The sequence below is a fragment of the Schistocerca americana genome, chromosome 3 (assembly GCF_021461395.2).
Source record: "Schistocerca americana isolate TAMUIC-IGC-003095 chromosome 3, iqSchAmer2.1, whole genome shotgun sequence".
In the NCBI taxonomy this organism is placed as follows: domain Eukaryota; kingdom Metazoa; phylum Arthropoda; class Insecta; order Orthoptera; family Acrididae; genus Schistocerca; species Schistocerca americana.
The window spans coordinates 664432007-664448822 of record NC_060121.1 but is presented as its reverse complement, the minus strand read 5'-3'; positions in this window follow the sequence as shown (position 1 = coordinate 664448822).

Below are 16816 nucleotides of genomic sequence, written 5' to 3'. Positions count from 1 at the left end.
GGCATTACATACCGCAGTGGTAATGAGAATTAACAGTGTGATAGTTCGGTATCACTGTCCATACAATTACGTATGCTTTTCATAAAACACAGTACTATTTTTCCGCGCACGCTTCACAGACACACCATCCATCATCCCCTATACTACACAACAACCTTTCGACTATCGATATCACTACCGCTGTCCCCTGTCTATAGATGTTATATCGTTATCGTAAATTACATAAATCTTTATAAATGTTATTGACTGCATTTTTCACAATTAATAATATTCCAAAAGAGAACTTTACAGACTTTACAACAGGTAAAAGCAAGAGACATACTTATCTATGGGCAAACGAAATAATCACAATTACAGCTTTACATTTAAAAACCACAGTAGAATGTTACATAAACACAATTAGAAATGCCCATATGAACAAAAGAAAAAGAATAGAAATCTAAAGAAAATCACAGAAAAAATTTTATATGCGTAATTAGCGATGCCTTCACAACTTCCTCTACCTCTTCGTTTTCAGCTTGAGACGTCGGCATGTAGCTCTCAACTATGGTTTTCAATGTTGGTTTTTTGTCGATTCTAATAAGAACAACCCTATCACTGAACGGGATAGCGCGTATGTCTTGGTCCTCAAATCGCGTACAAGCGTTATGGGTCAATGCGCCGTGCGATTCGCCGCACTAGGAGACTTTGCAGTTTAACTCCTTACGAGTTAAGACGAGCCTGTGGACAAGTGATCACATAATGACTCTTGCAATCATCTCAGTTCAGCGCGAGTCGCCTCTCTCCAACGCCCGACGATTTTCTGCAAGAGAGGAAGGGAATTACCCTGTCTGCAATTTGTCTATATCAAACCTGGTGGCCACACGTTTTTTCTTCTGGCCAATCAGAGCCTTTGCGCTTGTTATAACTCCACCCACTAGAGTTCTTGTAGCCTGTCACTGGCGTCATTTCTCTCGTTGGGCAGAGTCTAACTTCTGCCACGTCATACTGAGATAAACATGCAAGTTCATAACGAATCCTATTCCAGTTATACCATTTTATGCTGCTGTTGATATTACGCCATAGTCACCTGATCAGAAACACTGGTCATCTTTCCATTTCACTTCACTGACCCCTGCTATATCTAGATTCGGCCTCTGCATTTTCGTTTTGGGAATTTTTAGCTTCCGTGTTTGTAGTTTCCCTACTACATTCAAGCTTCTCACGTCACACGAACCAATGCCAACAGATCTTTTTGTGTTTCTGTGTGAGGCTACGTCAGATTAACAGTATACGCACAATGACCAGACAGGTAAGAGGCCCAACTAGTACCAGTGGTTCGTCATACAGTGGTGATGTAAAATAGCTCAGCAATACTTTTTGCTAGAGCACATTCGTGGTGATCAAAGTGAGTGCCCCAGTAAGCTTCCAGAAGCTCTGCATGCGATGGGAGTTGTGGTGCGGAGCTACATCATGACTTCTCCATCAGAGGAAGACTGTGGATGCCTGAGTGCACTCATGGATGTTGTCTACTGGGCGTCAGAAATAGAATGGTCTGGGTAGTTCACAGATGGCTCCTGATGACAGAATAACAACATTTAATGATGAATTGGAATATATTCGTTGTTGGCCCTCTGGGCGAAGTTTGCTTTCCCCTGTGTTATTCTCAGCGGCGACTAAGGTGACCATCGGACGCTCATACGTGCGCCTGGTGTGGCGATTGCAGCTGCACTGGCGTAACTTGGATCCACAATCTCTGCAGCGGCCCTATAGCCTTACTGGTCGTACCACGGCGGCTGGAACACACGCCGTAGCCCTCTGCTGTGATCGCTGCTGGAGGGCGTGGCGGCAACTCGTTGCTGGGTGTGAGATGGCAACGACAGTGCGTCAGGTCAGTGTCCTGTCTCAGTGACCATCCCTGGCCGTGGCCGTCTGGCGAGAGTCACGACGTTTGTGTAAGTGGCGTCCTAGAGCAATGGAGACAGTGTGTTACCACAATGCAACCCAGGCGATGTCTCCCATGACAGGCGGCTGCCTACTGACGGCTTCCGATGCTACTGGCCGTGATAACTACTCGTACGTCAGCGGCGTCTTTCAGCACCTGCTAGGCGACAATTTGTGTTACGATGGTGATTTTATGATGATTGTGATGACAATAACGACTCCAAATTGGTGGCGGCGCTGACTAACACAGCCTCTCCGTCATTCCAATGATTCACGATGGTCGATGACGACGAGCTAACTGCTGATTCTGAAGTGTGGCTTTCTGCCACTTACGTCTGCGGTTCCTCCTACCCACTATATCAGTGGGATATTTTGGTGTTGCTAGGCCAACGTAACTGACCCAATCACCACACCTGATGTTGACACAATGGTGTACAGCGAGCTGCTTCTTGTCATGTCCTCCTCTGGCCAGTGACACAGTCTCCTCCCTCGTGTTGCTTAACTAAACACTCTGCCAACCCACTTCCATCGTGGTAATGCACAGCAGAATACCACACATATGACTTCTGGCTCCCAGAATCCTTCACATTTTAAATAACTTCTTCCCTGTAAAAGTCTGAGCTTTAACTAACTTAGCCACTCTAATCATTTGATTCTATATACCAGCGTGGTTAAATTTTGACAATGTGCCAAATTACATAAGTTTTTGTCCCCATTGAGCCAGTGGTAGAAGACTCTAAGTCCACAGTCCTCAATGCCAAAGTCCAGCACATCAGGCTGATTGTAGTCTTATAGAGATTAGTCATCTGGTGAATGGTAGTCAGCACATTACGTATCCTGCCTCAAGGCTGCCAAACTGCAACTGGAATACAGAAGGGCTAAAAAGCCTTAATATTTATAGCTGTGGTTTTCTGTCAGCAATATTCACTGATCCTCCGTGTCTCAATAGATTGGGGGTTTTGGCGACGTCACTGGGCTCAGGGGTGATCTTATGTATGGTTTCCATGTTGTTTCAGCACCTTGCCATGCAGTCAGAACGACGTGATGTTCCCTTCACAGTGAGGTCATATTTCTGAATTGACAGTTCAGACGTCTCCTTCAACTGATTTGTGGCCATGGCATCTGTAGTGTGCCACGATATTTGTTTTAGCAACCAATCTGCTTGTTTGTCATTCTGGTTGTGACACTGCATTTGAGCCTGCCTTTGATTAGCTTGGTTCTAATGGATGAAAACTTTTAAAATTTTTTAATGTTACAGTGCAGATTTCTCCAGCGAAACGTTCCCCTTCCCCTTATAAAATTCGCCCTGAATTCAGCTTTATTTGCTACTGAACCAATCTCATTAAATATATGTTACATTGTCATTTATACACTCCACAAATTTTATTATTGAGACGTTTGTGAATACTGATTCATGAACTCCTTATTCTGCATCTTAGTTCTGTGTTATCTCCATTGACTCCTTATGTACTAGTAAATATTCACAATTTCACTAGGTTACACCTTCTACTCTTGGTTTATACTAGTAATTCCTCAGTTTGGCCTCATCTATTGTGTATCAGTTAGAATTTTCAACCTTTGTTTTGGCATATCATCAGGAACACTACCCTTGAATCAGAAGTTTCCCTTAAGTTTCCCCAAGACCTATCTTTAAAGCCATGCTTCCACAACACCTACTTGCAGTACTGCCATGTGCATTATACTGGACGGTAGCTTCAGATACCTCTCTTATTCTGCAGCTGATCCCTGAATGACTATGCCTTTCAGTGCCATGTTTCTTTCCTCCAACAAACTTGTTTATGATTTTCGGCACTTTAAGGTGGGAGTATATTGTTTAGGTGGCTCTACTTTCATGATATTAGACTTCCGCAGTGATGCAACACTGTCTCCCTGGACTTACCTGTCCTTTTAAGAACAAATACATGACTTTTCTTCTTATCTACATTAAATGTAACACTGCAAATAACGTCGAATTTACCTTTATCCTAATGCACACATTGCTAGATGGATAGATAACCTTGCAAGTATTTTTCCCTCTACATCTCTTTCTCCCTCTTCCCCTTCCTTAGGAAGTCATGCTGCGACTCAAAGTGTCGACAGACAGGCGTCCTTCGGAAATAAATGTGCTGTCACATTATCCACAACAATATCAGCATAACTAACATTATCGGCAGCTTCTTGTACATTCTGTGTAGTAGTCTATTTACCTCGAAATCACTGTCTGCCGTTCCACTCTGCACGATGCAAAAACCAGTGGCCCATATACTTCCCTGTACATCCAGCAGACACCCATTTTGACATGTGGAATAATCAGGTCTACTGCCGGATGTCTGTGCCGCTCTGGCACAATATTTCGGCCATGTAACTTGTTGCCTTCTTCAGGTGCTACCTTAGACTGCCATATTGGAGGTTTTTTTTTTTAGCACTTTTCATTCCCTTCTCACACGGAGAAAGGCGGGCTGTTTTAGAGCGTGCGTATTGCTCTTTTCAGCCATTGGGTGAAATTTGTTCTGTAGGGACACTATATATTTTTCTTGCAAGGGGTGCAAAAAGGGGGGGGGGGTTCTCCCAATTGGGAATTTATTTGCAGGAGTTTGTTGGGGACCGTTCCGGTATTTACCTTAGCGGCCAAGGAAAACCTGCAAAACCCGGCCAGAACTGCTTGTCTTGTCTTCTCTTTATTTGCTGTCCTGCCAGATTTGGCGCTGGCGTTCACGGCGGGCAAGAGCGGCTTCGCGCCTTCTGTTGCGGTCCGCCTCCTGCCTTCTTTCTCGTTCTTCTCTTCCTTTCCTGAACTTTTCTGCGCAGGCTTCCGCCTTCTGCCTTACGAGCTCCCGGCTGTGCATATAATTCATCTGGTGCTCGTCGAGCTCGGCCACGTCCGGGATCGCGCTGTCCAGGATTTCGCTATCTACCTGGTAGTCTTGGAAATTCACGAATTCCTTGGTCTGGACTTCCGCGTCCTTACGTGATGCCGGCGCTGTGTTGGTTGTTGCCGCGGCCTGCGTGGCTCGGCTTATCGTCATTCTCTTCGGCCAGACCGTTTGAGTGGCCTGGTCACGATCTGGGTGGCCCGCTTTCGTAGCAAGCCCGTCGTCCCTGCGCTGGTCGCAGGTTTGTATTGCCTGCATCTCCGTGAATGGTATGCAGCGGAGGGACTCTCGGATCTCGGAGGGTGAGGCAGGCGGCCTCCAACTCCGCATGTAGGACCATGCGGAATCTGGTTTCCGCCTCCCTGAGGGCCGAGTCGACGTCGGGACCCGCTGCCGCCGTCTGCTTCCCCGCTACGCCGCGCCGACCCCCCCCCCCCCCCCACCACCGCCTTTGCCGCCGCCCGGCGGGAACGGGAGGCCGCACTTGAGCGGGAGCCGCCGCCGTCTCTCCTCCAGGTGCTGCCGTTGATCCCTCGGTGTTGTCTCCCCTTTTCCCTTTTCGCTGTGGTCTCTGCCCTCCCGTTGTTCGCAGCGGCTATGGGACGTAGCCGTCTCCTCCTTCTTCTTCGGCGTCGCCTCTTTCCTTGTGGCGCCGTGTCCGTTGCTGTGGCGGGAATCCGGCAGTTGAACACCAGGCATCCGCGCCAGTTTGCGACGTGCTCTCCGCCGCATCAACAAACCCTTGGCGGCGCAGCCCTTCTTTGACAGCTTGCTCCGTAAGAAGCCAAGGCAGTCCCCTCAGGAGCGCCTTGTTGACTTTTTTGCGGTGAATCTTGCGATCCATCGCACTTCTTTTCGGGGCGTCCACTAAATGCGCGGCCACAATGTCCTTCAGGGCCCTGCAGTCGCTCCAGTTTGCTGCCTGGAGCTTTATGGTGCCGTCGGAGTCGGCTGACTCGACGATGACCTCCTTGGCTCATCTCTGCCCCATCTCATCAAAAATTTCCTCCCACTCGACCTCCCTGCACTTGATGTACAGGGCGGGAGCGGGGAAGACTTCTTCTTCTGCCACCGAGCTGCAGCCTCTCGTGGCATCGCGTTCTATGCTACTCATCTTCACCATACCGCGCGCTGGGGCTTCGACAATTTGCTTCCTTGCTGTTGCAACAGCACACGACAATTTGCCACCCCACGCGCAGTGTGGTCTCCACAGTCAACTCTCCCACAGAGGCTGGCGCTGCGCGCAACACTGACCCGCGCGCTAAGGCTGCCACAACTCGACTGCCCCATTTTGCTGCTGCTGCTGCTGCCTGACAGGGACAGATGAGCTCCTGTGGGTCGGTGGAGTCTAAGCCAGAAGGCTATTCCTCTAAACTGACGGAGCGTGTGATGTGGCCTGACTTCATGTCCTGTCAGGCTGCTGGGACGGTGTTCTGGACGTGCTGGCCACTCAGTGCTTGCGAAGCAGGTGGGGCCATCTGGATGCGTTAAGACGCTGCACCCGGTGGCCCAGGGCTCGAAGGAGCGGGTTTTCGGACTGCGCGGACTTCTCGTAAAAGAGCCGTGCAGCCTGACGAAACCTGTCTCGAACAGTAGGGATGTTGGAGATTCGGTTAAGGTCGTCCGACTAGAAGTCCCGAGGGAGGTGCAATGCCAGACGTAGAATCCGGTTCTGAAGGCGTTGCAGGCGATCGACGTGGGTCGCTGCAGCATTGCCCCTGACCACAGCGGCGTAGTCGATAAGCGGACGTATAAGCGTAAGATATAGCGCAACACCAAGTTCCGGCGGGAGCGCAGTAGCCAGATTGAGAAAGGGGTAGAGTTGAGTCATTCTACCCCTGACCTTTTAGACGATGTCGTCGATATGGTGTCTCCACGTGAGCCCTCTATCCAGCATCACCCCCAGGTACTTAGCGGTATTGCCCCAAGGTACAGCGGTTCCCCAGATGGTGAGCTGCGGTAGGTCGGCTGGGATATGCTTCTTGGTGATGAGCAGGGCTTGCGTCTTAGCCCCATTGAAGCTGAGGCGTCACCTCCTGGCCCACTGACTAAGTGTGTCAGCCGCTGCCTGCATGCGTCGTTGGAGCAGAGCTGCATTCATGCTGCGCGTGTACATCGCCGTATCATCCGCGTAGAGGGCGAGGTGGGCCCTGTCCATTCGCGGCATGTCTGCGGTATACAGGATGTACCGTATGGAGTCGAGGACGGAGCCTTGGGGAACACCAGCCCTAACCCGGCGGCGCGTCGACAGGTCCTCCGTGCATACATTAAAGCTTCTGTCAGCGAAGTAAGATTGTAAGAGACAGACATGCGGCCGGGGGACACCGAGGTCCAGGAGCTTGAAGAGAAGCCCCTCATGCCATACAGAATCGAACGCCCGTGAAACATTCAGGAAGATGGCTCCGAAATATTCCCGCCGTTCGATGGCATCAAGGGCCTCTTCAACGAAGCGAAACAGTTGGTGCGTTGTTGCGTGTCCAGGGCGAAAACCACATTGTCCGTCCGGTAGGAGACGTTCTTCCATGATGTGACGCAGGAGGCGGCAGAGATATAGCCTTTCAAAGACTTTGCTGACAGCTGGCAGCAAACTGATGGGCCTTTAGCTGTTCGGGAGACGAGGGTCCTTCCCAGGCTTGCGGATGGGGATGACCTCGGCGTGTTTCCACTCCTGAGGATAGCAGCTAGTGTGGAGAACGCTGTTGAAAAGGCGAGCCAGGTGTTCAGCGGCTGCCGGTGGCATTCGTCGCAGCATTTCATTCGTAATCTGGTCAGGACCACCTGCCTTGCGCTTGTTAAGCCGTCGAAGTTGATCGGAGACTTCATCAGCATCCACCTCGTCGATACGTTCGTCACCTGTAGGGGCAGCGAGGAACACCGGGAGACGTTGAGCAACCAGGCGAACGTGATCTGGATCCATGGGGTCCATGACAGGCTGGAAATTTTGTTCAAAAACGTCAGCAATGGCGTTGGCTTTGTCCACTGGGCTGCTGACGATGTTTCGACCAACTTGTAACGGCGGAATCTTCTGACGCCGGCGGAGGAAGAGCTGTGTGGCTTACCAAGCGGTACCATCGTCAACCCGAAGAGTGGCCAGGCGGTTGGACCATTCCTGATGGCGGTGGTTAGTAACGGCAACTTTTATGTCCCTCCTCATCCTGTTGAGAGCCGTCTTAGTCGCTGCATTGCGCGTTAGCTGCCATTCACGAAAGAGGCGGTTTTTGGCAGTTATCGCCTCCATGAGATGCGGTGGTAGTTGCCGGGATCGGTCAGGGGGGCCAGATCGCGGCCGCGGCGTGGCTCGGAGTACCGCTTGTAGAGTACAGTCGTGGAGGAATCGGGCACAGCCATCAACCCTAACATCGTCTGCGTCAGGTGTGTCACGGAGACCCTCTTCCAACAGTGCCTGATACTGGTTCCTGGTTGGAATACCTCTCCGCGTCACTGGCTGGGCATCGACTTCGATGTCAAATATAACTGGGATGTGGTCCAATGATAAGGCAGTGCGGGTGCTGGCGGATATAACATTGGGCACCCTCTTGGCCACCGCAATGTCGAGCACGTCCGGAGGCCCACCGTCGTTGGGAAAGTGGGTGGGTTCGTGAGGTCCAAGGATGACGGCGTTCCACCGCTGGGTCGCTTGGATAAGTTTTGCGTCCGTGGTTGTTGATGACACAGGAATGCCATTTGGTGTGTTAAGCGTTAAAGTCACCACCAGCAAAGACCTTTCCAAGTAATGCCAGCAAAGCTTCAACGTCCTGGAGTAGTAACTGTCGGCCCGACGGACAGTAGACAGCAACAAACGTGATGCACCCATGCGAGGTGTTGACAGCTACAGCAGTGGTCTCCATCGCCTGTAGCTGTGGAAGCGGAACATGATGGTGCACCAGGGAAGTCCGGACGTAGACTGCAGTGCCACCACCATGAGTTGGCCTGTCGGTCTGGTAACACACGTAGTTGGCAGCCAGGACATGGACACCAGGCTTCAGAAAAGTCTCAGAAACCAGGCAAATGTCGACGGCCTCATTCTGCAGCAGCTGTCGGAATTCGCCATCTTGGGTGCGGATGCCCTGGGCATTCCACACGCAGACAGTGACGCCTCGTTGACTACGGGCCATTCTGGGAGGACAGTGGCCCAGTGGAGATTGCCTGAACGGCTGCACTGACAGTGGCAATGAGTTGCCGTGGGATATCTTTGAGAAGCTCCCGAAGTTCTTGCAAGAGGAGCTTCATTTCGGCCATGCTGGAATCGGCCGCCTAGGATGGGGCAACTGCAGCTCGTGATTGTTGATCCGGGGTCGCCACGACGTCAGCCTGTCGTCCCTGTTGGGAGTGGTCGTGTTGGCCCTGGTCTTCACCCTGCTGCTGTGCAGAGTGCCGCGCCGATGGTCGCGCCGCGGCCCGTGGACGGCGGTCCATCTCGGTGTTGGTAGCTGGTGCAACAGTGGCCGGCTTCGGCGTAGGGACGGAGGCCTGCGGTGAGGAGCCAGAGGTAGTAGCTGCAGCAAAACTGATGCCAGGTCGGACTGGTGCAGGCCGCATTATGGAGCTGGGTCGTTGACCACGGCTCCGTGCTGCAGCCCACTGGAAGCTGGAAGAGCCGCGGTAGGAGGCTACATGTTCCCCACCACATCCAGCGCATTTGGGCGGTCCATCTGTTCGCTGCCGTGTGCAGTCTCGACTGGCGTGCTCCCCTGCATACTTAACACAGCGTGGGGGCAGCGTGCATAACCATGCCACATGCCCAACCATTTGACAGTTGAAGCATTGCGGTTCGCCCCTCTTCGAGCGCAGTTTTTCTGTAGTGACAGGTGTCGCTGCGATCTTCGTGACCTGCCATAGCCCGCGGTTCTGAGGGATATCACAGGTGACCACGAGGACCAGCGGAGTCTCCTTCCGGGTGCAGCGAGAGGGTAGGCAGGTTATCGACCAGAGGCCAAATCCATAGCCCATATCCTCCAGTTGTCGCCGGACGTGATCCAGGCTGTAGTTTCGAGGGAGGCCCAGAAAGACGATCTTGAGTGTCTTGTCTGTGGCAGATGAGTAAGTATAGAACGGCTTCTCGTGTGCCCCGAACGTAGCCGTAAATTTTCTGTAATCTTCTGCCGATTTTAAGGTGACCTTATAGAGGTTGGCGCCAGCCGGCTTCATAATGACGTTATCTTGGCCGACAAGGCGAAGTAGCATCCTGTAGCGGCCGTCGTAGTCCTCCTTGTGTTGGACCATAATGGGCGGTGGTTTGGGTTCTCTCTTCTGAGCAGGCATCTCCACACCGTCAGCGAGCTCCTCAAAGACGTTTGCCGTCTGAACCGGCGGCACTGAGGAGAGCTGAGCCTTCCTGGCTGGCCGTTTGACGAGTTGAAACCCTTCGTCATCGACGGCGACTCGGTCTGTTTCGCCTTTTTGCCCTTAGGAGGGGCGCGGATGGTTCCTGTGGCAGTAGTCGCGCGCCTTTTCGTTGTCCTGGCGGCGGCGGGAACGTCATTTCTCGCTGTCGACTCGTCGTCCGAATCGGGCACGGAACTTGCAGTGCATCCGAAACGTATTCCATTTCCATTTTGCAAAAACAGACATAATGTCTTATGGGATAACAGCAATCAGTGATTTTATAATGTTACTTTAAATCCGTCTTGATTGCAATTTTTTTATTTTTTATTATTCATATGACCGGTTTCGGTTCATTCAGAACCATCTTCAGATCTGATATTTAAGTTACAGGAGTAACCCGTCCAATTCAGCATGCTACGTAGCATGTGAAAGTTGCTGAATTGCACGGGTTACTCCTGTAACTTAAATATCAGATCTGAAGATGGTTCTGAATGAACCGAAACCGGTCATATGAATAATAAAAAATAAAAATAAAAATTTGCAATCAAGACGGATTTAATGTAACATTATTCCATTTCCGTATCCATATTCATTGCCACGGTCGTCGTAGGTGGGGGGCCGGATGGGGCCGGACGGCCGGACGGCGATCCGCCAAACCCTTCGCTGTACGGACATCCTCTCGCTCCGACATCTCAACGCTAACTCGCATGCGTGCGTGCCCCATATTGGAGGATCTTGTCCAGTATTTATGCCCAGAGCCAGAGGGTGCTGGGCGCTCTCTTTGCCGTCCGCGCCCGCCTGGCGGTGCTTGTAAGGTGTTAACAGAATGAAATTTTCACTCTGCAGCGGAGTGTGCGCTGATATGAAACTTCTTGGGAGATTAAAACTGTGTGCCGGACCGAGACTCGAACTTGGGACTTTTGCAGGAGAGCTTCTGTTAAGTTTGGAACGTAGGAGACGAGGTACTGGCAGAAGTAAAGCTATGAGGACGGGGTATGAGTCGTGCTTGGGTAGCTCAGTTGGAAGCCACTTGCCCGCGGAAGGCAAAGGTCACGAGTTCGAGTCTCGGTGCGGCACACAGTTTTAATCTGCCAGGAAGTTTCTTGTAAGGTGTTGTTTCTTCCCCACTGCTCCCTCGGACGTCCGCGCCCGACTTGGTCGCCATCTGTGGCAGCTCTCTGAGGCCCGTCTTGCTCTACGCCGACGACACGGCGCTATTCGTGCTGAGTATGAAAGCAGTCGAGATGCGCCGCCTGCTCCAGCTTGGATGTGAGGCCCTTGGTGCGTGGTCGACAAAGTGGCGCCTGAAGCAGAATGCGGCGAAGAGCCAGGCAGTGGTGTTCACGCGAAGACCACTGCCACCAGATCTTCCGCCATCCACCGTCATGGGAAGGCCCGTCCCATGGAGCAAGACTGGCCGCTACCTGGGAGTCATTCTCGATCAGAAGCTAACGTGGAAATCCCTTATCGAGGACGTCAGGGGCACAGCAATCGGGCGCCTACGCATTCTGTACCCTCTGCTCAACCCGTCGTCCGCCCTGCCTCCCCACCACGGCATCACGCTGTACCTGGCGCTGGTTCGTCCAGTGCTGAAATTTGCGACCATGGTGTGGGGCAACGCGGCCGACACACACATCAACAAACTGCAGATGGTGCAGAACAGGGCGCTCAAGCTCGCTCTGCGCCTACCGAGGCTCTATTCGACCGCTCGGCTGCACCGGCAAACCGGCATCCCCTCCCTCCGCGACCGATTTAAACAGTCGGCGCGAGTCTTCTACGAGCGGGCCTTACGGTCCGACACTAGGCTCATTAGGGACTTGGGTCATCCTACTCACCACAGGCCAACCACGCGTTGGCCTGACCTGTTACGAGAATAATATCTCGCGACAGAGAAAGGACAACTCCCCCCCAGAAATCACCTCAGGCCAATTCGGACCGTGAGGAAGCCACTCCACAAATTTAGGATTATGCATGAATAGCAGTGTATGCTTAGCCTGCTCCCATCACGAGTCAGGGCAGACTGGTATGGATAAGTGACAGTGACAGTGACAGCGAGGCCCGTCCTGTGCCGGGCGTTTCGTTCGCGGTCCGCGCCCGCCTGGTGCTGCTCCTGAGGTTTTGGCCCTTCCCTGGTGCTCCCACGGACGTCAGTGCCCGGCTCGTACACCATCTGTGGTCGTGGCAGCTGTCTGAGGCCGGACCAGCGTTTGGCGTTCCGTTTGCGGTCCGCGAACGCCTGGCGCTGCTCCTGAGGTTTTGGCACTTCCCTGGAAGCCTCAGAGAGCTGCCACAGATGGCGACCAAGTCGGGCGCGGACGTTCGAGGGAGCACCGGGGAAGAGACAACACCTTACAAGCAGCGCCAGGCGGGAACGGACGGCAAAGAGAGCGCCCAGCACCCTCTGGGCATAAATACTGGACAGTCTCAGGTAGCACCTGAACAAGGCAACGAGTTACATGGCCGAAATATTGTGCCAGAGCGACTCAAACATCCGGCAGTAGACCCGATTATTCCGTATGTCAAGATCTCGCCGTGAAAGCCGGAAGAGTTACACCACACATGTTGCTTCTCACACACCCTTTTGCTACACTGCAGCACACAGTTACTTTGTTTGACCCTGCAAATACTTCAGACCCGGGATTCCAAGACATTAGAACTGACAGGTTTGCTTTTTTTTTTTTTTTTTTTTTTTTTTTTTTTTTTTTTTTTTTTTTTTTTATTTCCACATCAACAGTACTTTGCATATGAACTTACAGGAGTTTCCAGAACCTATTCGAATTGTCTACTCTGTCACAAACACCTATCAACCATAGTTCTTCCCGACTTCTCAACTCTTCTTCTTCTCTTTCTATCCTCCATGTAATATTTCTATTCCTTTTGTCCCGTGGAGAGTTTTAAATCCCCTAGTCAACAATACTTGTTTGCGTATCCTCCCTGTACTATGTAGTCTTATAATAAGCTATTCCCTTCTGTCTCATCCTTTTCAGAAGGTATTGAACTTTTGGTGAGATGTAATGTGTTGCTAACATGATTGTATGAACTTAACAATAGTGTATTGTCAAAGTATCATAGAACATTTTCCAATTCGTAACAAGCACCCTTCAATAGTGGGAGCACTGGTGACTAGTAAATGAGGCAGTTAAATTCAATGTTCAAAACATCGATAAATACACTTCTTAAAATGGATGGGAACACGATGATAGCTTAAAAAAATGAAAGAGGTCGCTGCCGTTGGCAAACCAAAACTGAAAATTTCTACCTATTCTGAGCAAATTATTTTAAGAACTAAGCAGTTGCAGCCAGAAAGTTGCCTCTAAACAGTGTTATTTACATTTACTTAAGTGGGATGGCCAATCTGTATTAATCACTTTTCTAATAAACTACGAAACGCCAGAATATAAAATATCTGGTAAGTTCTGCATAGGTAATATGCCAGACAAGAAGCTTGTAGAAAAGTTTTAGTGTTAAGTGTCGGCTTGTGTACAAAACCAACCAAGTCACGCTGCATACTAAAATGGTAAGTAGGAATCAATATCCAAATTACAACCCACGTTGACCACAAATCGCAAATACGTGATCTGAAAGTCGGCTACACATAACGTAGTTCAAAAATATAAGTGAGGGCCTTCACATTAAACAGAATCTGAGAAAAGGCCGCAAGTATCAGCTATACCAGAAAGAAACCAGGGCGCATTGGGTCGTACTCCGTTAGAGAACAGTGCTATGCACAAAGTCCATAACATAGGCTCGTAACAGTTCCTCAAACAGGCTCGCTCCCTCCTACCGTGAAGTAGCTGACAAAGAAACTCCAACAGACATGATGGCACCAATAACACTCCAGAGGCCAGGCCTCTGCCTTCCATGTATTTTTGGCCCAACAGAGCGCTCTCACATCCTACGTACGACCAGAAGTCCAAATGTCCACTCTGCTGTTAGTAAGTGTCTTTAGTTTTGCTTGGCGTGCTCGTCCTTATATCCCTGGCTGCCGCTACTGACGCGCCATCTAGCAATCCGGCGTCTTCCAGTTTCCCGGCAACAGGGCAGAGATATACAGAGGGCATATACTACAGATAACTGAGCACCACGAATGTTGTACCTACACGACACATCTTTTTTCTCTTCTAATGCAGCTTGGTCTGCTTCAGTAGTTAGTACTACCACACACAAACTGCTCACGAGTTACTCTGCACTTCGCTCCTGTAAAAGAGTTACTGCAGCCAACAAAATTCTCGTGACTCCTACAGGTTAGTCCCCTGTGGAATCGGCAATGACGTGGTTGACCCGCTGACTATGATACAGACCCTACAAAAGAGAATCCCTAAACGACGACCGAGACACTTAAGGGGCAAGTTCTCTTTTGAAAATTTCAAAAAATCTTATTCTTGTTTTGTGCCTTAAAATGTTCTCTGGAATCACCACTTTACTATAGTTTTCCTCCCAGAAACTATTTTATTAAATTAAAAACCATTTTTCGATAACCTGTCTCTGAAAACCGTTCACAACGTGAAAAAAATGTTAACATGTAATTTCAACGGTGGCCTACCAGGAATTATGGGAATTATGAACGTGCTGGAACTTCAGATTCAGCCATAAATGGACAACTTTTGCACAAAATCGGACGAAAAGCGTACCAAGCAAGTTGAGCAGCGCACAGTTGTTGCTGCCAAAGAAGCATGCAGGCCAACCACAGCATAAATAAGATGTAGGGGGACCTGATTTTTGATCTGGAGGGATTGCTGCACGCTGCAGGGATCGCTGACTTTGAAGGTATCTTTACTGAAAAAAGCTTTGAACGCTCTTTTCTCGAGACCGTATTGACGGGTGTGTAGTCTACCACAACAACAGAACGGTACATACGATTTTGATCAGAATCACATGCCACTATTTAAAACTGAAGTTTTTGCCAGCATACATAACCATCTTCCGATATCTTCAAAAGTCTATTTTTGATTTTTGGGCGAACAAAATGGCGTACGTTTCAATTAAGGTGAGTATTCTTGGTCTGTCGTAACCACTAGCGCCGGAACGAAGGCGGTGGAACGACGTCGGCCAGTGGTGCGCTGATTGGGACCGCGACACGACAGGAGCGACACCTGCAAGAAGTGAATATAAGTGTTGCTCCTGTCAGCCTCGGCTGGACATTACTGGAACGTATTCACGGGATGTACTACAAGAACAGCTAGTAATGATCCTTAACAGTTGCTAATCTGGACTTCATAGCGACGAACATAACTGTTTGCCTGTCGCCCATCGTTTATGACTATTACTTGTGAATCTCCAAGTTAAGTATTGTCAATGTGCTTTATACAAATAAAACTACTAGTGTTATTTGCTTCAATTGTTGTACAGCATTCCGAGAACGCTGCATCCCGTAGGCATCCTACACGAGAGGAGTAGGCGAGACCCAACAACTGGCGACGAGGCCTTCCAAACGAACTCCGTGCCGACGGCCATGGAAATTTTTTTGCTGGTGAATTAGTTCTCTCTTGTCTTCGCTTTGCTGGGGCGCATATTGCTTTAACAGTTTCATGTCGTTTCTGCTTATAAGAGTTTTCAGGTGGGCGTTGTAGAAAAATTCTTCTTTTTTTTAATTGTTTAGATTGCCTGCTTCATATATTTTTTGCATTTGTGTCTACCAACATGCCGATTAATCCTATCCCACCCCTTGCTCAGGTGCCCCAGCCGCAGGCTTTAGATGCCACTCACATAATTCAGATGTTTCAGTTTCACATGCAGCAGATACCTACTCCACTCAACATGGTGCAGCAGGTACTGGCCAATGATGCGCGCCCGACGGAGCAACCACCGCCTACTACAGCTGCTATACCACCCTTTCGACAGTTTAGTGAACAAGAAGAGGAATGGCTCGAATGGCTGCACCAGTTCAATGCCCATATGGTAGGTCACAACGTCCCAGATACTGTGAAACTTCCATATCTATCATCTATGGTAGAAAGTGCGTGTTCAGGTTAATGCAAAAACCCTTTCCTAACGCCACTCAGCGCGAACTTGCCTATGACTGTGTTACTGCTTCACTGACTCACTATTTTGACCAACAAGTGACTGTGGTAGCAGTTAGGTACCAATTATTCAATTGCAAAAAACGGTCAGAACAAACTTTTCATAAATCGATAGCAGATTTGAAGGCTATGACAAGGAAACACAAATTCAAATGTGCTTACAGTGCTTTATATTCCGATGTTATGTTGCGTGATGCGATCGTGTATAGTGTGCCTGATGTGAAAATCAGAGAACAAGCTCTAAAACAGTCCGATCCATCCTTCCAGCAGGTAGTGCAAATTTTAGACCAGTACGATTCTGGTGCCTTGTCAGCTCATACATCTGAGCAGCCAGCTATTTGCCGGGTTGAGTCCTTTTGTTGCGATCGCCCCACTCTGCACCGGCGGCGTACGCTAGCTACGCCGAGTAAACAACCTTCCATGCCACGTAAGCAGTTTGTTAAACTGGCGAACAGAATTAAGTCTTGCCCTCGCTGTTATACACGGCACAAGCGCACAGACTGGCCCTCCCAACAAGCGCAGTGCTTCGCGTGTGGTAGGAAAGGACATGTACAATCCGTATGTTTGCAACGGAACATACATAAGAATCTGGCTCACTCACAAATGTGTAGTCACAAGACCCATGTAATTAATGCAGTATATTTCGAGTCTATAGCTAGCAAGAGTGTAGTGATA